The sequence below is a fragment of the Panthera leo genome, chromosome A2 (assembly GCF_018350215.1).
Source record: "Panthera leo isolate Ple1 chromosome A2, P.leo_Ple1_pat1.1, whole genome shotgun sequence".
In the NCBI taxonomy this organism is placed as follows: domain Eukaryota; kingdom Metazoa; phylum Chordata; class Mammalia; order Carnivora; family Felidae; genus Panthera; species Panthera leo.
In genome coordinates this window covers 125915254-125940405 of record NC_056680.1, presented here as the reverse complement: position 1 = coordinate 125940405, position 25152 = coordinate 125915254, and the positions used below count along the sequence as shown (strand labels likewise).

At 38.5% G+C, this 25152-nt stretch overlaps 1 protein-coding gene across 5 annotated transcripts in view; it reads left to right on the top strand.

Annotated features, from left to right (window-relative positions):
• The window catches only part of ELMO1 (engulfment and cell motility 1), a 530544-nt gene that overhangs the window by 400781 nt on the left and 104611 nt on the right, over positions 1-25152 (top strand). The gene's annotated exons all lie outside the window — the stretch shown is intronic.

The following is a 25152-nucleotide window of genomic DNA, read 5'->3' as shown; positions in this document are numbered from 1 at the left end:
ATCCAAGGCTTGGGCTCTGGGGATGTTATGTTGGTACGGTCCATTGGCACTCTTTCTAGTGCTCACACCCTTCCAGCTTTAGAGAACAGTTGGGGTCAATGGGAAAAAGTCCTCATTCTGGATTCCATAAGCCAGGCTCAAACATCTCTGCAGAGTAGACCCAAGAAGTTTGTAAAAACCACCTTATGGGAGATCCTTCTCTCTTCCCTTAAAATTTCTTAAGGACTAGGTAGATGACTACTTAACCTCTCTGAAGCTTAGTTTCCTCATCTGTAAAAATGGAAGGGGCTTTTTTTAACAAGGCTGTGGATGAATGAAAATTAAACTATGGTGTCTGCATAAGTGATTAGTGCACCATAATGCACTATGCAAGGAGAAAATAGTATGATTATGTTCCTTGGGTAGAAGCCATTTACTTTTTGTATCTTGCAGAATGTCTAGCTCAGCTCTTTGGCTGTGGAAGAATCTCTAATTGGGCAACCAGAGTGCTAGGAGGGCACATGCTGTCTGCTCTCAGACTACTCTCCTGGATCCTCAGAGACTACCCCAACTCTGCTGGCAGTGGAGGCCACCCAGAGAGTACAGACCACTGCCCTTAGAACAAAGCCTGAGCTTAGTCACTAGTAAAATTTAGATCTTGCCATATTACCTTTCCAATCTTTATAATCCTTTTTTGTCATGTACAAAATATAGATAATATCTACCCCATTGTATACATAAAAATGTTTAGAGAACAAAAAAATTAACATATCCCATATGCTCTGTGGATTGTGCATAAGGTAATACATAAGGTATTACTATTATTATTTCAAATCTAATATCTCTTAACAATTCAACCTTGTTTATAGAGGAAGAATCATTGGAAACATGTTTCTGGAGCCAGAGTCACAGAAGCTCCAGGATAGTGATGTATGTTTTCCTGATTTTGGAAGCCAGTCAAGTTCAAACGATATTGTGCTTCTTGGCAGGTGCCTTGTGGCATTCAGGAAGGCCGTGACCTGTCATAGATAAGTGGTGGCTTTTACATTTGTTAAGTCAAGATGTTCTTGGTTTCTGCATATGGCCCACAAATCTTTCTGGATTTCCGGGTTTTAGCTATCCTGCCCCAACTCTGTCTTTCTTCTTCATGAAGACATAATAAAGCATTGGAAAACATGCTTGGTTTTGGTTCATCCATATGGAGGTTCCTAGCCACTTCTTGGTAGCTTTATTCTCTGCCTCCTCCCCCCTAGCCACGCACTTTACACCCTTGGATTATGTATTCTGTCAAAAAGAAGAAAGGGTGATGTCTTCCTTTGTTGCATCTGGTTATCTATTTACTATAAACCAATCACTTCCCAGATCTTAAAGAAACTGGAGTCCAGGGATGGCAAATAGATTCCATCTGGTGACAACTTAGGTACTTGAATGGTGGCAGCGTGGAGCTCTCATCTGGGGCCAGGGGGCCCTTGGGTGGGGAGGGAAGGGTGACAGGGTACAGTTACCTTATTACAAGTGAAGAGAGTAAGGCTTAGAGAAATTAGTCGACTTGTTAATATGTCTGTTAACAAGGGACAACATTTATATTTCCTTGCTCTCTCAATTTAGTCAACAACCACTATTTGCCCAATGCCTGTGTATCAGTTCTAGGCCTTGATATTATCTATGAACATAAATAATCTGTAAACATTAATGGATTAACCTGCATGGAAGCTTATTTTTCATGCAATCATTAGCCTCAAAGTTGCCTAGAATATTGAGGCTATGATAATAAAATTCCCAAAAAACTAGTTATTTATACAAGTTGACCTTTGAACAATGCAGGTTTGAATCCACTTATAAGTGGATTTTTTATAATACAGTACTATAAATGTATTTTCTCTTCCTTGTGATTTCCTTAATAACATTTTCTTTCCTCCAGCTTATTTATTGTAAGAATACAGCATATAACACATATAATGTATGAAATATGTGTTAATTGACTATGTTATTAGTAAGGCTATTAGTAGTTAAGTTTTGTGGGGAGTCAAAATTATATGCAGGTTTTCAACTATGTTGGCACCTCTAACCCCCACATTGTTCAAGGGTCAACTGTATTCACTCATTTGTGCGTTCACTTATGCGTTCATTTTCCTGTCCATTTACATAAAGAATATATCCCCACTTTTCAAAACTTGGACTTTTGTAAGACTTCTTTGAAAACAACTTGAAAGTAACTGATAAAAAACAAATTGGCCAGTAACTGTCCTTGATTTTTGCCTTTGTTCCCCTTGATCTGCTACTTTATATGGCCTTGCTGGCACAGAGGTGAAAATGAACAATGAAGAAAAATTGAACCCTAAAAGCAAACTCAAGAGCCGTACACTATCCTACTTTTGCAAAGCAACCTGGAAGATGAAACGTAGGTGAACTGAAAATTTTCCATTTAACCAAAGGTTTCTGAACTGTTAGAATTGTCAAGGGAGAGAGAATTGGCAATTATGGAGAACTGCTGTAATTTCATGTCACCTGGGGAGAGGTGGTGCTGTAAGAAGCAGTGGGTGAGAAAATGTCTTAGTCCTCTGAGCACCGTAGTAACAATAATCATAATAATGTGTGTGGCACTGTCTGTCTCTCCCATCCCTGGTGTAGTTGTATGGACTCACCCTCAGTCACCTGCTTCAAGGCCAGAGCAATGTCAGAATCACTTGTCTGATGGTTATGAGAATTGTGCCTTCTATGCACGAGGCACTTTACACATGCATAGGTTCTTTTAATGGAATTTTCCAAACATTTTTTTAATCGTTATTCTTAACATAGATATTATTTTGAAATTACTACTTGCAGCGGTCCATCAAGGTACAATTTTTTCCTGGTTTTATTGCAAAATAATTGACGTACATCACCGTATAAGTTTACGGAGTACAGCATGTTGGTTTGGTTTACATATATGGTGAAATGATTGCCACAATAGATTTAGTTAACATCCATTATCTCATAGATACAATAAAAATAAAAGAAAAAAAATCTCCTCGGATGAGAACACTTACGATTGACTTTCTTGACTCTCCTGTACACTGCACAGCAGGTTACTTGTGTCATCATGTTGTGCATCACACACTAGTATTGATTTATCTTGTGACTAGAAGTTTGTACCTCATACCACCTTCCTCCAGTTCCCCTTCCCTCCAACCCCCACCTCTGGTAACCACTAACCCGATCTCTCTCTCTCTTTTTTTTAATGAGTTTGGTATTTTGTTGTTGTTTGTTTGTTTAGATTCCAGATATAAGTAAGATCATACACTATGTGTGTCTGTCTACCTTAGGTCACTTAGCATAATGGCTTAAAGGTCCATCCATGTCACAAATGATAAGATTTCCTTGTTTTTTTATGGCTGAATAATATTTATTGTACATATATACCATCCCTTCTTAGGATACAAGTTTTTATCAAAGAGTGCATCCCCCAGCCTCACAGGACAGAAAGCAGGATTCAGGGAGGCTTCAATGCCGATTTTCAGTCTCCGTCCTGTTTCCTAACACATTTCCTTACAGCATTCAGAGCAATGTTAAAAGGCATTGTATCCCCTTTTACAGATAAGGAAACAGATGTGAAGAAGTTAGCTTATTATCCTTCCAGTAAGTGGTAGAGTGGAATTCAAATCCAGGTCTGTCTGATTCACAAGCCCGTGTTCCTTCTACTGACGTCTAATACTTTCATTTCAGTCTTACCACCTGTATATTGATTTATAACCAATGCATTAGAAAAGTAGTCTTCATTGTGGGGTGCTCACTCTCCTAAGGGGCATGAAAACTCTTCAAGGGAAAGGCAGGTGTGACTAGCTTTAAGGTAATCCATTTCCATATTCTCAGTTTCCACATGTACCTTAAAACAGACCATCTTGAGATGGCACCTGTGACCCTCCCAGCAGCCTGCTCCCTCTTGATGAAAGAAAGGCCTCCTTTCGCCTCCATTAGGTCCTACAATGGTGTGTGGCCCAAAGCGTGGAAACCTTCTCTGAGAGCCAGAGACATGTGTCAGTTCCCTTAAATAAAGATCCATAAAATGGGTTCCCATCTCAATAAGAGATGGAGTCCCAATAAAATCTTTCTCTTTGGGCTTAATAATCATCAACATTTGTAATATATTTATTCTAATTAGTTTATATTAATAATTGTACTGTTAAACTCAATGCGGAAGAATATTTTTATTATAGCCCTCTGTTCACAGAGAATGTATTTTAAATTAAATTTTGGTATATATATGTTTTTCTTTTAGAGAAGTATAGTAGTATGATTAAGAGTTGAATTTTAAGCATAACATTCTATCATGATAAAATTGTATGAGTAGAATTGAGGTAGAGTGGGAAAAATGGAGGGGGAGGTGCCTGGGTGGCTCAGACGGTCGAGCTTGTGACTTCGGCTCAGGTCATGATCTCGCGATCCTGGATTTGAGCCCTGCATCAGACTATGTGCTGACAGCTCAGAGCCTGGAGTCTGCTTTGGATTCTGTGTCTCCCTCTCTCTCTGCCCCTCCCCTGTGCGCATGCTGTCTCTCAAAAAATAAAATAAAACATTAAAAAAAAAAAGAATGGGAAAAGTGGGAAGTGGAATGGGAATTTGAGTTCTAAGACAGAGGGTGGCAGTGACCTATGGGCCACATCCAGTCTGCTGCCCATTCTTGTATATAAAATGTACTGCAGCACAGCCATGCCTATTCATCTATGTATTGTTTAGGACTGCTTTCGTGCTCCAATGGCATTGTTGAGTAGCTATGACAGAGACTGCTTGGAAAGCTTAAAATAGTATTTGGCCTTTTACATAGAAAGTTTGAGGACCTGTTATTAAAGGAGAAAAATGATGTAAAATCTCCAACTATAAAGAAGAGTTTTTTCATGTATGTTTAAGTGAGTAATTATGGGTATAAAGTCCCTGATGTATGTATATCCAAGGATACATTTAAAAGAGTGGTGTAACGGTTTTATTTTTTTACAACAATATTTTAATACACTGAAAATTATATTCTTTGCAGCTATTTCAATTGTGATAAAAAAAAGTCCAGCCATCAACTTAAAAATGTGTACATAGAGGGGGGTACATAGATTTTTTTCAAAACAGAGAATTAAGAGACCACTGCCCTTAAAGACAGGATCAAAGGTGTGACTTTCCATAATTTAAGGCTATCGTATGATGGATGGGAGCTTGTCTTTTTTTATATGGAGCAAATCGAGCTCCATGTGAATACCTCAGCCTTCACTCCAGCTGATCTTCCACAACCTTGATGGGTACCTGATGGAAATGTTGGAGTTTAACAGGATGATGTCAAAGAGCAGTCTCTTAAATGTCTGGGCTGTCTTAAAGATCAGAAAAATCCTTTGCAAGTCCCTGTGTTGGCCCTTCTATTGGCCAACTAGGAGGAAGAAAGAACAGCAATGCCGTTCCAGGAGGTAGAGGCTGGGCTTTTTAGGATGTACCTGTAGAATTGATGAGAGCCTATGCTGTCCTCCAGCCACACTGATGGTGGATTGCACCACACAGATGGATGTTTAAACCCGCTTAGCAACCTTGATGCATGCTTTGGGTTGAATTCCGTCTTCCTCCAGAAATGAGATACTGGTCTTAATCATCAATACTTCAGGCTATGACCTTGTTTGGAGATTGGGTCTTTACAGTGGTAATCAAAGTGAAGTCATTAGAATAGGCCCTAATCTGTTTGTGTCCCTATAAAAAGAAGAAATTTGGACCCACAGAAAGACATACTTTAAGAAAATGAAAACGCACAGGGTGACTCAGTCGGTTAAGCATCCAGCTTCAATTCAGGTCACGATCTCGCGGTTTGTGGGTTTGAGCCCCACGTCAGGCTCTGTACTGACAGCTTGGAGCCTGGAGCCTGCTTTGGATTCTGTGTGTGTGTCTTTCTCTCTGCTCCTCCCCCACTCACTCTCTGTCTCTCTCAAAAATAAATAAACATTTTTATTTATTAAAATTAAAAATTAAATTAAAAAAATAAAAAAAATAATAAAAGACATAAGGAGAAGACGGATACCTACAGGCCAAAGCTAAAGGACTGGGACAAATCCCTCCCTCACAGCCCTCAGGAGGAGCCAACCCTGTAGACATTTTGGTTTCACACTTCTGACCTCCAACACTAGGAGGCAGTAAGTTTCTGTTGTTTAAGCTGGACCCAGGCTGTGGTACCGTATACTCAAAAGCATAGCTTCTTTTAATGGACTTTCCAAAGCTCAGTGATTTTTATGTTTAGCTATGTTTTGAAATTATTACATGACATGGTCCATCAGAACACAACTACTTTTTTTTTTTTCAGGATGCATCTAAAGACCGAGAACTGGAACCAGGGAGACTTTGATCCTGGCCCCTAGTCTCCTTCCTTCCCCTTAGAGCAGTTCAGCAGAGCAGTTAAGATCAAAAGCTCTGGAGCCAGAGCTCTTGGGTTTAAATTTTACTAGCTATGTGACTTTGGGGCCTGTATGGCCTCACTTGTTAAATGGAAGAATAACAGCACCTGCCTTGTAAGGTTATTGTGGGACCTACTGAGTTAATAACATATAAAACTCAGTGCTTGGTGCATAGTAATTGTTCAACAATAAAATATTCATTGTATTATTGGAGGACCAAAAAGAACAGCCTCTGCCTAAGATCTACCCAGACCCATGAATCACCTAGCAAGTACTACCCACATGTTCCCCTAAAATTCTTAAATCCTTGTTTGTGAAATTGCCATATAAATGTTAGAAGCGTTTTTTATTTTAATTCTCAGATTGTCTTTTCTCTTGTGTTATCCTGTCTTATTCTTACAAAGTCTCATATTTGAGAATAGCTAGCATGCTTTATTAATCCTTTAAAAAGTATCTGCTCCAGTACCAGTTGGCAGTTAGATTTCATCAGTCACTCGAGATTATGGATTAACTCACTGATCTTTTTACCCTTCGAGCTAATTAGCCTTTGGACAAATACAGCTAGTCACAGAAGCCAAACACAGCTGACCAAACACATTTCAAAGAGTAAATTTGGTGGGTAAATAATGCCAAACTTAGATCTCTCAGTAATATTGCTTTTCTGAGTCACTGGAATCTCGATGATCTTTCCTTCTGAGCCAGAGTTGGAAGTGAGGTGTTTACAACCCTTCGAAACAAAAGGGAAAATGTGACTAATTAAACCGGCTATCTCCTCCCTACTTAACCCCCCACCACCACCATTTAAGATGATTCTTTCTCTGATGTTCTCTAATAACTGGCCCAGTTTGACTTTAAATGACTTAAGCATATCCTTTGGGACCCTTGTTTAACGACAAGGAAGACTTTCCTAGATCCCCAGATGAAATGTAATTTTACTTACTTTAATTTAATTATCACTACCTGCCAAGACTTTGTCACACCTCCTTAAATCACCTTAAACAGTTCATGCCTCACCTTGGTGCTAAGGCCTGTTAAGTACTTGTAGATAATTATCATATCCTCTTAGACAATGTTTGGTGAAACTCAGTATTTTTAGATCTTTCATTCTTTGCTAAATAAGACCTCTCCAAGTAGTCTCCCGTTAGTTGAAATTATTCTTACACTGTAATAGGCACAACCTCACCAATGAATTGTAAGGGAATTGCAGGGGGAGTCTTTCCCTGGGGCCAACCATCCCCTTGGTAAGGGCAGCTGGATTGGTGTGCCTATCCTGGTGTCCCGCTCTATTGGGCAGGCTCCTGGTCTCCTCTAATGTCTCCTTGCATGGGCAGTCTTACGCTGTGCATCCGTACGCTGTGCATCCATGATCTTCTGAGTGATCACTGCTTCTTCCCCATGCCACAGGGCAGATTTCTGGAGGAAAAGGGATTCCAGATTGAATGTCAGTTCTGACATTGCACAACCACATACCTCTCATTAGGGTTTCATTTTCATTCATGCATTCAAGAAAACAGAAAACAGGAAATGGTTTAGCTCTTCTTTCAGAAGAGTAGAAGTGTAGTTGTTTTGCATTGTCATCAATATCCATTGACAAAAAACATTTGTGACGTGAATACTAAATGCCCAGCCCTGTGCTTTGGTAAATAGGAAGAATCCAAAGAGAATATAATCTAGACTTTGCTCTCAGGGATCTTAGAAAACAGTGAAAAGCTTATAAGACAATAAACAATATTGAATAGCATTATCTGGTTAATAACAGAATTGTAAGCTTCAAGTGAACCAAGTCCTAGGCCACTATTCTGTAACTAGTTCGTTTGAAAAAATATCCCATGGTGAAGAGCACCATATGTTACACTTGCGTGGGCTTTCCCAAACCAAGATATCGTGTCTGATACCAAGTGGCATCTGTCTAAATGAATTATGATAATATGAGTTTATTATACAGAATTAACTGTATATGTATTTGAAAAGGAAAAATGACCAAGAAACATTTCTCAGTGAACAAAGAAGGTAGTAGGATATACAGAATATGATCCATGGGGTGTGTGAGTGCACTTGTATGTTTTGAGTGTCTGAATAGATTTGTGTGTGTTTGCATATATGTGGGAAAATGAATAATAAATTAATACAACAATGGGTAACTCTGGAAAATGAGGCTGGGGAACCCAGAAAGAGGACCATTATTTTTAATATGATATTCTCCTATAACTATTTTTACTGAAAATTTTATATTCATATTTATCTATTTTTAAATAATTTTTTAAGTTTATTTTTATTTATTTTGAGAGGGAAAGATAGAGAGCAAGTGGGGGATGGTTGGAGAGAGAGGGAGGCAGAATCCCAAGCAGGCTTCTTGCTGTCAGTGCAGAACCCAACACGTGGCTCTAACTCTCGAACTGAGAGACCATGACCCGAGCCAAAATTAAGAGTTAGTCACCTAGCCAACTGAGCCACCCAGGCGCCCCTATATTTATCTATTTTTAATTTAACCATGATAATGGATTCTTAAAATATATTGATAGAATATTAATAAAAATTAAAATGCCATACAATATTATAATATAGGAAAGTGTGTATGTTCTTGACTTTAATTATTGGAGAAAAACAGTTTAGAATTTGTTTCGTAAATACTAAGAGCATTAATTCTCATCCTGTGGTGATTCTTACCTGTTGATTCTTTTAAAATTGAAACACCCAGCCCCAGAACTACCCCAATTTTATAAAACAGAATTTCAACTGAGGTTTAGTTAAGTGTACTTAAAAACAACACACACACACCTTGCCACCACCACTTCCCTAGGTGGTTCTGATGCCCCAAGTTGAAGTACAGAACTAGAGAGGAAATGAAAGATGACAAAAACTATCCATTGTGTCCATGAACATACTAGGTTACACCTGTGAAAAGATAATAATTTTAAATTGGATTGAAAAACAATATACAATCATGTTCTACTCACCAAATAACCACCCAAGTAAACGATAGAAAAAAATTTAAAATGAGAAATGTAACACACAAATGGGGGGAAAAAAGAAAATAGGAATGGCAATATAAACATCATAGAAGAAATTAAGCCAAAAAACTTTATATGGGAAGGAGAATCATTTCATAGATAAAGCATCCAAACTGAAAGACAATGAGGGCAGTCATGAATCTTTATTCACAACGTATCAGTATCACCAAAATAAGAAGAAAGAACTAGAAATACAAGAAGAAATGGACAAAAATATAGCTTTGAGAAAACATCATTGCATTATTTTTCTATTTCAAATGAAACCTATAAAATGTTTTAATAATATAATTAATAAGTGTTAACCAATAGGTACACATTGAATTGGCATCTTCCACTGAAAGTATGCCTTCTTTTCCAAGTACCCATGGAACTTTAAAATAAATGTGTCACTTACATGACCAAAAGTCCTTAATACATTCTTAAAGGAACAATCTTGTAAATAACTACTGAATCAAAGAGAAAATCAAAACTACTGTTAGAGACTATTTAGAAAATGATGACCATGAAAACATGGCATGACAAAACTTACAAGATACAGGCAAAGCTGTCCTCAAATGGGAGACCCCTAAAAATCATTATTTTACAAGTGTTATTTTATAGAAAGAAGAAAAAATGAAGTAAGGATTTAAATTAAGTTAGAAAATAAAAATAAAGGAGCACCTGGATGGCCCCAGCAATTGAATCTGACTCTTGATTTTGGCTCATGTCATGATCTCACAGTTCGCAAGTTCAAGCCCTGCATCAGGCTCTGAGTTGACAATGCAGAGCCTGCTTTGGGATTATTTGTCTCCCTCTCTCTCTTCCCCTTCCCCACCTGCTCTTTCTTTCTCAAAAATAAATAAGTAAACATTAAAAAAAGAAAGAAAATAAAAATCAAAGAACAAATACGTCAAGAGGAAAGGTATAATAAAAATAATAAACTAGGAAACAGAAAAATAATGGAATCTTAAAATGAATCCAAGAACTACTTCTATTAAATAACTAATAACCATTGTCAATTTTGTCAAAGAAAATATGGAGGAAGCATGAATTAATAAATTTATAATTGAAAATGATATTAAAATAGGCATAGAGATGACTAAAATAATATTGATGAATTTGATGGGTGGCAATATGTCAATACACTGGAAAAGCACAGTATGTACCCACACACATGGGTACATGTGTGTTGTTGGTTGAGATATATATTTGTGTGATCTTCCTGGAAATTGCAATGTGTATTAAGAGCTTAAATTTTATATGATCCTTGACCCTCTTATTCTAAATCAAGTAGTTTATCATAAGGAAATCAGAAATGTGGAAAAAATTTCTTTAATAGGAGACAGTTTAAGAAGACTAATATCATGGGAGTATGCTGATATTACTGATTGTGTGGGAAAATGTAAATATAGAATGATTTCATCTAGAAAAAAACATGTAATTATGAACTGACATAATTCTGGAAGACTGCACTACAATGTTCATAACACTCATCTTTTGAGTGTAGGGTTTACAAGTGATCTTTATCTTCTATGTATTTTGGGGTACTTTCATTCTTCAATGAGATTGCAATATTTTGTAATTAGACCATAAAATTACTAAATTAAAAGGAGAAATTTTAATATAAAATCATAGGAAAACATTTAATAGGAAAAGCACATACAAAAAGCATGATGTTCATAGCCTATCAAGACTGAGAATGCCACAAAACCCTCAATGTTCAGTGAGTAGTTAGTATACTTTTCCATTGCCTGGAAGAGGTTATGTATGAGAGGTGGAGGGAGAAGGTCCTAGTGAGGACATGTTCTTTCCAAAACCTGAGGTCTTTGGTATCACCAGTGATAGTGAGGGTGTACTTAGCACCCTCCCTTTACCAGATACATAAAGTTTGGTCAACACTCCCCCTAGTGGCAATTTAACAAATCTCCTAAAATAACTTGCCCAAAGAGCCAGGGCTGAAAACTGATGTCAGCCTCAGTTAATTGAGGCACTTGTTAATGAAACATAATGCTGGGCTCCACCTCAAGAGTATGGCTCAGAAATATGTATTCCTCTTAATAACAAGCAGCCTAGTTGATTAAGATATTCAAGTGTGGAATCTATTGACCTAGATCATATATTCCTGAATGTTGTAGAAAAGAGAGGCAATGTGAGAAGAAAGAAATTCTTGTAACCTAACCTAGTATTAATTTCCAAAAAAGAATAGAGGTCAGTGGTGTTTGTATTAATTTCCTACAGTGAGCACTTGTGAGAACACTAGCTTCTGCTTTTATTCCTTATGCTATCTACAAATATATGGGAGTGTAAATTACAAACAAATGGGTTATACCTGGTTATTGTTGCTTTATTATTCTCCATTCGTATTTCTAGACATCTTCCACACCTTAGATTTTCTCTCCAGTTTCTAGACAGCCAGACCATTTGGAACAGCTCGCCGATTTAATCAACATGCTGCTTATCATGTTTTCCAGATGGTTAATGGGTCTCTTAAATAAAACTGGCCCTAATTCTAACTGGTGCTTCTGTTCTGATCCCTTTTGTAGAATAGTTTGTTTCATGGCCAAACTTTCTTTTCGTTATTTCTCTGTGGTCTTTGGTGATCCCTTTTTACCACTTCTTTGTTCAGAACTGTCAAATGGCACATTAATTCAATCCACTAATGTTCATTGTACACACAGGGGAGAGGAGACTTTTTCATATTAATATCAACATGCTTCCCAAATCATTTATCATTTACATATAAAGTTTTAGAGAATAGGTTTGTCATCATTATTGATTGACAGAGGAGAGAGAGCCTTCTTGTGGAACCACAGACTGGTGGTTCCCATTGCTGTGTCTGCTTCAAGAAGGAGTGTTCTTGTCATATGAAACAGCACTATTTGGGGAGCAGTGTATATGGATAGAGTTTTCAGGAGTCTTACTTGAAAATCCTGTGGTCTTAATATTCAGTGCTATGCAAAGGATTCCAAATATAAATAACCTTTGAGCTGACCCACAGATTTAGGTCTGATTCCCATTTCACAAATGGTTTCCAAAGTATACAGTTAGGTTGTATAAAAGTGACATTAAAAGTCATGTTGGCAAAATGCCATTATGGCATGACTTCTGCAATAATGAATGTCTGAAAGTAGGCAAGATAATGTAAGATTTGAATGGGGTTGCATTCTGAAAGGAAGGCAGCCAGAGGTCCTGAGAATTAATGGAGGAGCTGCAGAAAAAAAAATATGGCTCTATTACACCAAGCATTTTCTTCTTTTCCTTTCTATTGCCTGACTGAAATGATTTGGCAGAGTTTAAAAATAAATGAGCTGTATTCATTTTTCCTTCAGAGCTTTGCTTTGAAGGCATTCTGTAAGGAAAAAAAAAAGAAAGAAAAACTAACACAGACAGTATGGGGGGGGGATCAAGACATGAAAATGTAAGCATCCTATCCGACAGTATCTATTTAATAGCCCAGCACTCCTTATGTGGATAGATATGCTTGCTTCCAATTAAGATCGTATCACATAGGCAAATGCGATGCTTCAAAGAGGTGCTAATGATCTACTAGGTAGTGCAGAGGAAATTTTGTTCTGAATGGGCTTCAGCATTTGAGTCTTTTCACTGTCATCTGTACATGGCACAGACAGTGACTGGGATTAGGTTTCTTACAGCAACTCGATCGCAATTTTCAGTGCTAACTAGAGGCAGGATTCTTTTGCAGGCATATCATTTGTGTTAATCATTGCTTTCCACACTTTATTTTAGCCACAGAACCCTTATTTTCAACAGAGTGGACCCTTACATGTAAACACATGAAAGTGCAACTCTATGATGGAAACCAGGTTGCACATCTCAGAGATTCCCTGCCCCACCCCTGCCCCTGAGCTTTTATTCCAGTGCCTCTCCCACTTCTCCCCATGGCAGGACTTGAAAATAGTCTTCTGGGAGAAAAAACAAGATTTCTTCTCCACAATCTCTAGGGGTGGGGGAAATGCTTTTAATTATTCATTCATTTTTTGATGGGACAAGTGTGTATTCAATGCCTGTGATAAGTCAGGCCCTCTTCTAGGCACCGGGGATGGAGCAGTGAATAGGAAAGATCAACAGCCTGCTCTCAGGGAGGCAGCAAGGGAGACAGTGGGGCATCCAGGACATGTCTGGTGCTATGGAGAAGATAAGGAAGGAGGGGCAAGGAGAGGGGTCCTAGTGAGAGAGTTAACAGGGAGAATGGTAACGTCTGTCTAAGAAACCTGGGTGCTGAGGAAGAGTGGCCATATCCAGAGCTTGGGAGTGTTTCAGGCAAAGAAAGCCCCTGAAATCCCTAAGGCAGGGGTATTCAAGTCACATTCAGTGTCACAGAGAGGATGTGGGAGTTCTGGTGGCTGTGGGAGAGGTCAGAGGTAAGCAAACTCCTTTACAAGATGTCTAGTAAGCCATGATGGAAGTTCCATTTTTACATTTTATTTTAAATTCATTTTCAATCATGGTTTAATTATTTACTTTTAAACTACTTGTGATTAAGCTCTTTATATTTTTATTCCACCGACTTCCAAGATGGCTTTGAGTTAATTCACATACATGATGCCTTAATACTGGTCCATTCAAATAAAAGCTCAAGACCGTGTAGCAGGTGAATGAAGTAATAGATAGTGGGATTGAGAATTAAAAAGGTAGTTCTGTGTTCCATCAGAACCAGGGCGAAAGAAAGAAAGAAAGAAAGAAAGAAAGAAAGAAAGAAAGAAAGAAAGAAAGAAAGAAAGAAAAAGAAAGAAAGAAAGAAAGAAAGAAAGAAAGAAAGAAAGAAAGAAAGAAAGAAAGAAAGAAAGAAAATGATGGCTTATGTAATTCTGTTTAGTTAAAAGGTAAGGCTATATCTGTTCGTAAGGGAAGAAACTTCTAAAATAAATTCTAAACATGATGTATTCCATTGGGCATATACAAGAAACATCAATAATTCCCTTTATGAATATTGAATACCTAATACATGCAAACTGTATGACACTCTAGGGAATATAAACCTTGATCAAACAAATTCTGCCTTCCAGGGGCTTGTAGTTTAATGCGGTATGTAACAAACGTACACAAGTGACTATATTACAAGGCAGGAGATATAAATCTTACTTTTTGGAGTACCTAGAAATGGGCATAACAGTTATAACATGAAAACATGACTGGAAGCATTTAAGGGTTAGAAGAAAGCGTTAAAGTAACCACTCAGGCTTATAGCTTTTCCATAATCCAAGGATTTCCCATGCAGTGCCCAGGGCAGAGTCTTCAGGCTGTCTTCCTCTGCTGTCTCCTCTCATAGGCAGGAGCTGGTCCTCATTCAGTCCAAAGGTGATTCTTTGTCAGGAGCCTGAGGCAGGTGTTCTGCCTTGCTAATTTAGAGACATCCATACTTTGGATGTCCAATGTGTATGTGACCAATTGGCTTTGTTATGAAAATTAAGTGAAATTAGAAACTGTAGGCATCACAAAAAGAAAAAAAAAAAAAAAGATGCCTATAATCCACCTGTCCAGAGGGATACTTTGTTGATATTTTCGTCTATGTCCTCTCAGACACTTTTCTATGAATGTGGATAGGGAGAGAATCACACCATCCAAACCATTCTGTGGCCCCCTTTTCTAGCGTCCTTAAACTTCAAGACATGCAATTATTGATATCATTAGTAATTGCCTCATGGCACTGTGGTGTATAATTGCATCATAAATTACTTAACCAATTTTCTGGAATTGATGCTTAACTTGTCCCCAATTTTTCACCACTAGAATCAATACTGAGACGAACATTCCTTGAAATACATTTTTTCACACTTTCCAATTTTCTGTAATACTTTTCTAGAAGTGGAGACAACAGTGATTTTTGGTAACTGTCCTACTTCTAACCGAATCACACAAATACCCAAAGCTTTTGCTTAAGACTTTTTTACTCACTGGCTCTAACAACAGACAGTGCTAAGCTATCCTTTTTACAGAACTGGGTGGGGGGAGGCAGGCTTCAAAGCACCGAACACGTCCCTGAATTTTAGATTGTCATTTGTTATTACTTTCTTCCCACTTCAACCCCACTGATTGCTTTAAATCAATAACCTAAGCCAGAGCATGGATGGCATCCAATTAGTTACCAAATTCCTTAAGTTCTGCCTCCTAAAAAGTGTCCTGAATCTGTATGCCACCCTCCTCCAACTTAGGCCATGACCAATAACCCTGGGTCCCTTATAGAGTTTCCTACATGCTCTTATCTTATTGGGTTTGGCTCACCCTCTAATCCGTCTTTCATATTTCATTTTAATGTAAATCTGATGATGCCAGTGCTCTGCCTCAAACTTTGCAATGACTCCATATCGCTTTCTAGATTAAATTCAAACTCACGGCTTGGCATACAGGCCTTTATTTCTGGATCAAGTCACCTGGACTGAGTCCTAAGAATCTGTATGTTTTAAAACTTCCCTTTGATTTCAGTGGAAGCAGCCCAGCCCTTCACAAGTCCCGAGATGGGCACTTAGGAAGTGCTCGTCTGCTTGGAACCCATTCCAGAGCAGAGGCCAGCTGCAGCTAGGAATTTCCCTCAGCCACAGCTTAAAATGACCCAGCACACTGTGATTATTTTAGGAAAAATTTCAAAAGCATTCTACCAAAGAGCAACATGTTTGCAAGTATAGATTAGAAAATCATTTCCATTTAGGAAGCCTAGTTTAATTAAGTGACAATTTTTAAGCTATGGAAGCTTTTCCTGCTGAGTCAGGATTTTCTACTCGAGGCTAATGCAAAGCAGGTAGTTGAAATTAAAGACTGGCCCCAGATACTACCACGTGCTTGACTGTATCAAAGTTCAGAGCATCAAGTATTGCTCTATGGGACAGAAGGGCAGGAGGAGATTTTGTTTAGATTTTATTAAAGCACTGTATTAAACTTTGTTTTTTTCAATGAAGACATTTAAATTTTAGGTTCCTTAGAAAAATACTTAGAAGCCATTTGGTTCTTTGTATTTCTAATAGGAAAGGGTATTCATATCATCAAATTGTTAAAAAAAAGAAAAGAAAAAAATTTTTGAGAAGTTCTGTGTTTCCTTGGGATTAATGGTGAAGTTAAAAAAAAAAACTACATTTGTGAAACTGAAGAAATATTACAATAATAGTGGGCTATTTTATCTCCTCTTTTGCTAATCCTTAAGGAGTTTGATGGACTAAAATCCCTAATTTTCATAGCAGGTAATGTGAATACCCATTGTTAATATGATCATTAATATCATTAATATTACTCCTGAAAGATGCAGAGTTGGGATTTAAAACAATTTTGGTTACTTTTCTTTTCGTCTCCTCCACTAAAACATAATTTTCACAAAGCCAGAGTCTTTGTCTTGTTCACAATGTGTCTGCAGCCCTGGTTAATGGTAGGCTTGGACTAAATATCTGCTGAGTTATGTTTGCATGCCAAAGAATGAAGATTTTGTGTAGCATACTCCTCTGAGGAGATATAAGAGGAGAGAGAAGTTTGATCCTCAACCTGAAGGAAGCTTATAATAGTACAGAATACCTTTTCTTCAAATCTATCTGATTTATCAAATTATTATCATGCTGTGTACATTGCAGCTTGATTCTCAGTAGAAAGTCTATTTGTCTTCTTCTGTATCTATTATCTATCCTATCTTATCACCCTTGTAACACATTGTCAATACATATATTCTGAAATTGTCATCAATGTGTACTTTATATGTATGTGGTAGGGGTAACATCTTCACAACACATTCCCCGATCTCCAGATAGGTCAATAGATTAAAAAATCATTTTCAAAACGATAGGCAAGAAATTGCAGGAGACACTAAGCTAGATAATCTATATCAGTGTTATTCAAAATGCTGGTCAGCAAGCTCTTTATAACTGATCTGCAACAGGAGCTTGTACTAAAATAAAATGCAAATCAATTATGTCATTGAGTACAGTTTAGTTCAGTTCATATCTTTTTCCTGATAAGACTTTGTCAATGAAGGAAGCAGGGTGTTGACGTTCATTCTCATGCAAGCTCTTTATCTTGTTCTGGACAGCTCTAAAACAGTTCGTTGACTTGCACTACCACACATTGAATAGCACTGGTCTCCATCAACATCTTGCTTACTTAAAAAAAATCTCCAAACTGCCTCTTAAAAGCATCATTTTCAGTTTGTTAAATGGTTATTTCTTTAATAATTACTTATATAATAATAATTAATAGAAATCACATAATTATTTAGATAGATAATGTTATGTCAAGTAGTAACAATGCTATGGAAAAAAAATTAAACAAGGTTAAGGGTTAGAGAAGTATAGGAGCTGCTTTTTTGGTCAGAGTGCTCATGGATGGTTTCTGTGAGGAGGTGACACTGAGAAGAGAAAGTTTCATAATGATAGCTGGGAAAGAGCATTCCAGGAAGAGAGAAGAGTAAACTCAAAGGGCTTGAGGTGGGAATAAGTTTGGTGTGTTTAAAAACAGCAGGGCAGGGGCACCTAGGGTGGCTCAGTCAGTTAAGCATCCTGACTTCGACTCAGGTCATGATCTCATGGTTCGTGATTTCGAGCCCCCACATCAGGCTCACTGTTGTCAGTGCAGAGCCCGCTTTGGATCCTCTATCCCCTTCACTCTCTGCCTCCCCCCTCCCTCAAATAAATAAACATTAAAAAAACCCAGCAGGACAGTTTGCCTGGAGAGAAAGAAGGAGAGTGGTAGGAGAATGGGTCCCAAGAGCCAACCAGGTGTCAGACTTTGCAGGGCCTGATAGGCCATGGTTAGCACCTTGGCTTTTGTTCTGAGTGAGACTAGGAACTTTTGGAGGGTTGTGAGCAAAGGAGTGACATATGACAGGTTTTAAAGGGTCACTGTGACTGCTGGGGAGTAAGGGTGAAATGAAGCAGATGAGAAGGCTGTTGCTTGCTGCAGATTAGCCAAGGGCTGACTGATAGCTTAGACAAAGGGTTGGGAAGGTTGGGGATGGGAAAGAGCAGTCATGTTCTGAATTTGTTTTCAAGGCATAGCCAACAGTATGATTCTGGGTTTTGATGGCACCATTTACAGAGATGAGGAACACTTGGGAGGAACAGACTGAGGCAAGGGAAGAAGAAAGAGTTGAGTTTGGACCTGTTGGATGTGAGATGCCTGATAAACTTAAAAGTGCAGATGTGGAGAGGCATTGCAATAGATGCATCTGAGTCCCAGGAAGAGATATAATTTGGGAGTTGTCCACACATAGATGGCACCAGATTAGATCATCTAGTGAGTGAATAAAGACATAAAAGAGGTCCAAAGACCAAACCCATGGCACTCTAACAGCTAGAGGTAGGGAAGATGATGAAAAATTCAGTAAAGGAGATGAAGAAATAAATACTGGAGGGTAGGAAGTATACAAACAACAACAAAAAGGTGATATTATGAATACCGGGAGAAGAAAGACATTCTTAGAAAGAGGCAGTAATCATCTGTTTCAAATGCTATTGTAAAGTGAAGACTATACATTATCTATCAGATTGGGTCTAATGGAGGTCACTGCCCATGATTAGAGCAGTTTCAGCTCTAATTCGCTGCCTGATTAAAGAAGTTGTCTTGTGATTGGTTTTAGTTTCTTAGTGAAATGAGAATCAAAGTTATTTGATGAAAACTGAGGAAGTAGGGGTGGGCCCCAAAGGTTTGCTAATGGAGGAGAAGCTGTGAAGAGTGAACCAACTGGGGAAATAACAGCAAGATTGCCAAACAGAACTAAGAACTCATTTGCTAGTTAAGGCCATAAGTTTAAGATGAGCACCACTGTATGCTTTTCTCCAGCCACGTTCAGGTGAGTGGAGGCAGAGAACAAGATTTAAGGGAAATCAATGTTTTGCTAGGCAAACATAATGCAGGAAGAGGTTCTAGGGATTTGAGAGTGAATGTAAGGGAGAGTATCACTGTGAAAGGTAGTTGAGAGGAGTATAATGGTTGAGATCATTGAATTGAGGTGGCCATGGAACTAGAGGACTAGAGGTTGGGTGGATATTGAAATTACTAAGAATGATAACAGAATGATGGCAAAGATAAAGAAGGTAAGAAAATCTTCAATAAATTGTGGATATGACCAGGAGGAGAGCTAATAGCATAAGGAGAGATAGTGGGTACTACAGTCTGATGGCAGGCAACTCAGGGGAACTGGGTGGGACTTAAACAGTAGAAAAGACAGTGGTCTGGAAGCAGCAACAAAGAGCAGGAAGGACAACCTTATCCAGTCTCCAAAATCAGTGGTATCAAGTGAGGGACAAAAAACTTGACAAGACTTTAAGAGAAACTTTCAAAAGAAAGTCAGCCAAATTTCCATCAGGGCAGGAAAGAGAAACAAATGCTTGGAGAAGATACAGGAGAATTTACTGATGGCAGACGATGAGTTTCAGAGGATGCACTAGAAAGATTTGGAGATGGGGGCAGGGATGGCCAGAGCTTCAAGCATTTTAAGGAGAACCTTTGGGAATGTAGATCTGTGAGAGTCTTGGTGATGGAGGATGAGCTGGAGTCCTGGGTATGTGCTCATGACTGAGGTATAAGGCTGATTTGGTGGAGTCTTAGAGACAGTGGGATACTCAATACTAAAAGTTGTTACTTGTTGGGACTGGTCTCTTTGGTGGTTCTCATGGTGAGGTGGAAGAACTGGATCGGAGAGAATGGAAATTGCACCAGAAGGCGGGGGCATTGTTGAGGACTCCTTGGACACAAAGGAGAGTAGTCTGTCAGGGGCTGTAGAGCCCTAGGGCTTTAGCCTCAATCTTGTCAAGGACAGCCTCAAAGTTTCCAAAAACCATACTCCTTCAATTGTCCATTAACTTCTCTAGATAGGAAAATTGTCATTTAGTGATTGAAGTCTTTGCCTGAATGTATTTTAGAATTACTAGGTTGGTTGAATGCTTCAACAAATATTATTTTCATGGAGAGCACTTCAAATTTACATTGGAAAAGAGCTGGTGCTATTCCTCTCCACAGAAATGAGGCTGACAGCACCTAAATAGCTTTGGCTATCTCTTGGGGAGATCACAGTTGGTGGGAAATCGACAACATTACCATGGAACATAACTTGGAAATGATATTTTTCTTTGCTCACCACTAGGCATTTTGGTCTTAGAAAATGCAGATTGCCCAAGAAGTAATTAATGTGTAAGAACAATGGGCACTTACTTCAAATAATGATTTCTTGCCATCTTTTCCTGCATTATAATCAAATCTATAGACTGCTTATTATTTACCTATTATAAGTTCAGCTTTCTTGCTTTTCCTGTTTCAAAGTAGTCATTGAAAAATTGCCCAACTGATGATTTTTTTGTTGGGAAAACATATTTTTGATGATAGTCTTTCCAACAACTGCTATAGAGCTTTGTCACTACAGGCTGTTGCAAGATGGCCTCACTTGGTAGTCTTAAAGTCTAATTAGTTTTCTTATACGCCTGGGTACATTTCTGAGCTGTAAAATAAAACTCATTGGATAAGGTGACCTTTTTTCCTACATGCAGTCTAGCCGATTTCAGAACTGTCCTTTACAAACCTATAATACATTGATTGATCTGATGGCATTTGGGTCTAAAATTACTTCTTAGATATAGAAGAGAACATGACCTTGTTTTGGAAGTTTCTGACTTAATTATTTTCCTTCAAAAAAGAGAAGGCAAATTCAGAATTTGAAGAGAATTATAGATTTTTTCTTTAGCCTGTTCCTCAATCAAAATGTTTATGGCCTTAAGGACACTCTAGACGAGAAATTTTTAGAAAGGAAGTAGATATTGAGATAGATAAATTTGGATCAGGCACCTATTTATGTGTCAAGTACTGACTAAGAGGGAGATATAAAAATGAAAAAGGATCTCATCTCAAGTATCAAATGGTTTAGCAGTGGAGACAAACACATAAACCAATAACTGTTGAGTTCCATTAGACTTAAGTAAGGGGTGTGGGGTCCTCATAAGGGAGGAAAGTTAATAGGTAGGTGTTGGAGGGTGAGGAGCTGGGAACCTACCAAGAACAGAAGATATTTGAATTAGACTTTGGAAGATAATTAAGAATTTGCCAAACCTTTTGGACAGGAGTGGAGTAGGGGTCATCTGAGAGGGAATTCAGAGAGGAGACAACAGCCTGAGCAAAAGATGAAGGCCTGAATAGGATAGCTTTTGCGACCCTCAGGGGTCAGCAAGGGACCTCTGACAGAGATTCCTGGCTCCCTACCTTTGACAGCTTTAGAGAAAATAAAAAGATGTATACATGTTTCTAAAACATTATGGAAAACACTCACTTTTGTTACCTGGAGACTGTTAGAAGTGAATTGAAATGATATGAAATTGGATAATTTTTCTACAATGAATCTAAATAATTCATTTGGTGGGTGCTTTCATAAAGGAAGGCTTTGCACCTGCTCAGTGCATAGTTCTACTTGGGAATTTGTTCTTAAGAAGGGATTCTCCATCTTTTGGTGAATGGGAACGAAGGGGCATAGTGATGAGAATTATGAATGATGAGGTGGTGTAGAGAAAGAACAAGAGTTCAAGTAGAGGAGGAGTGTTTATTTCCTACTGGGAACAGTTATGAGCCAGATGGCCCTAAAATCACCTGACCTCCTGGAGTTCATTCCTTCCTCTGTAGAGGGACAACTGGTATGTTGTTCTGAGACATATTACAGCATATATGGGGTAACAGGAAAGCCGTTTAGCACAACAGCCTTGAGAGTTGGTGGTGATACTAATCTCTGAGTTGTAAATTTGGCTTTGTTAAGGGTCCAGGGTCATAAATTATAGAATGAACCTAGAGAATGGTTCTCAAACTTTGGGGATGTCCCCAAACATTTCTAACCTAGTATATTTGTAAAAACATCAAATCTTGGGAACCTCCTCCAGAATTTCCAATCCAGTAGGACTGAATAGGGACGTAGCTTAGGAATCTGCTTTTTAAACAAATAGCCCATGTGATTCCAAAGAAAGTAATCCAAGGAGACCATTTTTAGAGAAACTGTCTCAAAAAATCTTAAAAGATAGATGCATCCAGCAAAATGGGGCCAGAAAGTGCCCAGCCTATTAACAAAGCCTTGGGTCCTTACCTTCTGAGAGAAGGTAAGGTACTCTGTTGAGCTTCTGCAGATCCTCTTTGACCAAGGTGTCCTAGCTTAAGTTTGCCTGGCTACCTTGAGCCAAGTCAAGGAAGTGATGACCTTTTTGAAGCATGGTGATTGTGTTTGGAGTGAGGATTGAAGAGCACAGGCTGTGGCCCTCAGGCAACTGCAGCTCTTGCCCTAATCCTTCTTGGGGCTGCATTGTCCCCTGCTGAGCATCAGTCTGCCTTCTGGAGGTGCCCCTCCTTCCCCTGCCTCTCCACTAGCCCTTCCCCAAGGGCATCTGCCATCAGGAAGGTACTCTAAGCATTTGGCCTGAACCCTCATTTTGATACTCAGCAGTTCTGTGACTTCCATCAGTTCATTTACGTTCCCAGTGTCCATTTCTCAACCATAAATGAGGATGACATAACCTAGCTTGCAGCACTGCTAGCTAGGAGATGAAATGAGATGTGCTTAATGCTCCCTGTGAACCTGCTGTGTGGGCTCCGCCATCCAGACCATGATGGGCTTGTGCCTCACAGCAACTTGGATGTTTACGCTCTTCTGAGCAACAACAATGTGACAAGGCTGCCTAGGAGTCCGAGCAAGGTTCTGAGCTTTAGGCATGGAGTCAAGAGCAGAAAACGGCTCTAAAATTTTCACCTGAAGTCTGTTGGCTTCTGAATAAAGATGATAATTTGTGGTGTTGCTATTTGAGTATAGCTGACACACAGTGTTACACTGGATTCAGGTACAGAGCATACTGATTGGACGAGTCTATATGTTTTGGTCAGCTCGCAAGTGTAGCTACTATCTGGCACCATACAACGCTATTACAGTACCATTGACTGTATTCCCTGTGCTGTGACTTTTATTCCTGTGACTGTTCATTCCATAATAGCCTGTACCTCCCATTCCTCTTCACCTGTCTTGCCCATCCCCCACCCCCACTCCCCTCTGGCAACCATCAGTTTGTTCTCTGTATTTATAGGTCTGATTCTGCTTTTTGTTTATTCATTTGTTTTGTTTTTTAGATTCCACACATAAGTCAAATCATATGATATTTGTCTTTCACTAACTTATTTCATTTAGCATAATACCCTCTGGGTTCATCCATGTTGTCACAAATGGCAAGATTGCATCCTTTTTTTTATGGCTGCATGATATTCCCCTGTGTGTATATGTGTGTGTGTGTCTGTGTATGTGCGTGCACATGCGTGCATGAACATGTATGATGTCTTTATCCATTCTTCTATCAATGGAATCTTGGGTTGCCTCCATATCTTGGCCATTGTAATTATTGTAATTACATTGTAAATAATGCTGTGGTAAACATAAGGGTGCATGTATCTTTTCAAATTAGTGTTTTCATTTTCTTTGGGTAAATACCTAGTAGTGGAATTATTGGATCATGTGGTAGTTCTATTTTTAATTTTAGGGAGAACCCCTAAACTATTTCTATAATGGCTGCACCAATTTGCATTCCCACTAACAGTGCATGAAGTTTCCTTTTTCTCCACATACTCACCAACACTTGTTATTTCTTGGTTTTTTAATACTACCCATACTGACTGGTGTAAGGTGTTTCTCATTGTGGTTTTAAGTTGTATTTCCCTGATGACTAGTGACACTGAGCGTCTTTTCATGTGTTTGTTGGCCATAAAGTTGGTAATTTTGGATTAAAACATTTAATTTTCAGGGCGCCTAGGTGGCTCAGTCGGTTAAGTGTCCGACTTCAGCTCAGGTCAAGATCTCGTGGTCCATGAGTTTGAGTCCCATGTCGGGCTCTGTGCTGACAGCTCAGGAAACTGCTTTGGATTCTGTGTCTCCCTCTCTCTCTGCCCCTCCTGTCACACTCTCTCTCTCTCTCAAAAATAAATCAACATTAAAAACAATTAAAAAAAACATTGAATTCTCCTTTTTTCCAAAATTCTCCTTGAAGTGACAAAACACGTATACACACATATGTGTGTATGTGCACACACACACACACCCTACATACTATACCAGTCCTGGAGGAAGAAATAGGGCACCCCAGTCATTTGTTTAGCAACATCCAACATATACACCCATGAGGTGCCAGACTCTCAGTGGGTCCGTGTTGTATAGGCTAAAATTAGACATAATCTACATGTTCAGCAATAGGAGCAAAGTTAAATAAATAGAAAACTGTGCTTTCCTTAAAGATGGTGGTGTGTTAGCATATTTATTTATATAGAAAAGGTGTTTATTTGTTATATGTAAAAGGTTTTAATACACATTATACAATATTATACTAAAACTATTCTTATAAAAATTTCTAGAGAGATATGCATCGAAATTTTTAACAGTGCTTTTTGGGGATAGGATTGGAGATCATTTTTTTAAATATTGTTTATTTATTCTTTCTAACTTAATTAGATTGAATTTAATACACTAGCGTAATAAATATATCTAACCAATTGAAACAGTTGGGGCTTTCAGACATTAACTTCAGTGTTAAAAAATATTTGTGCAGCTAGTTTGAGGCTTTTGTATGATGCCCATCTTTATGTCAAGAAGGCAGTATCTTCTTCCATTGGACACCCTGTCCTCATTATACTGAAATGTCATGGGAGTCTTACCATCTTCCTGTGGGTCCCCTAAGCTGTACTGTGGGGGTAACAAGGAGATTTGTCTCCTCCAAGAACAGAAGGAACAGAAGAAACTTTGGTATTCCTATGCTGTCTGTATTAATTTCTTCCCCATCTATTCACATACCAGGAGA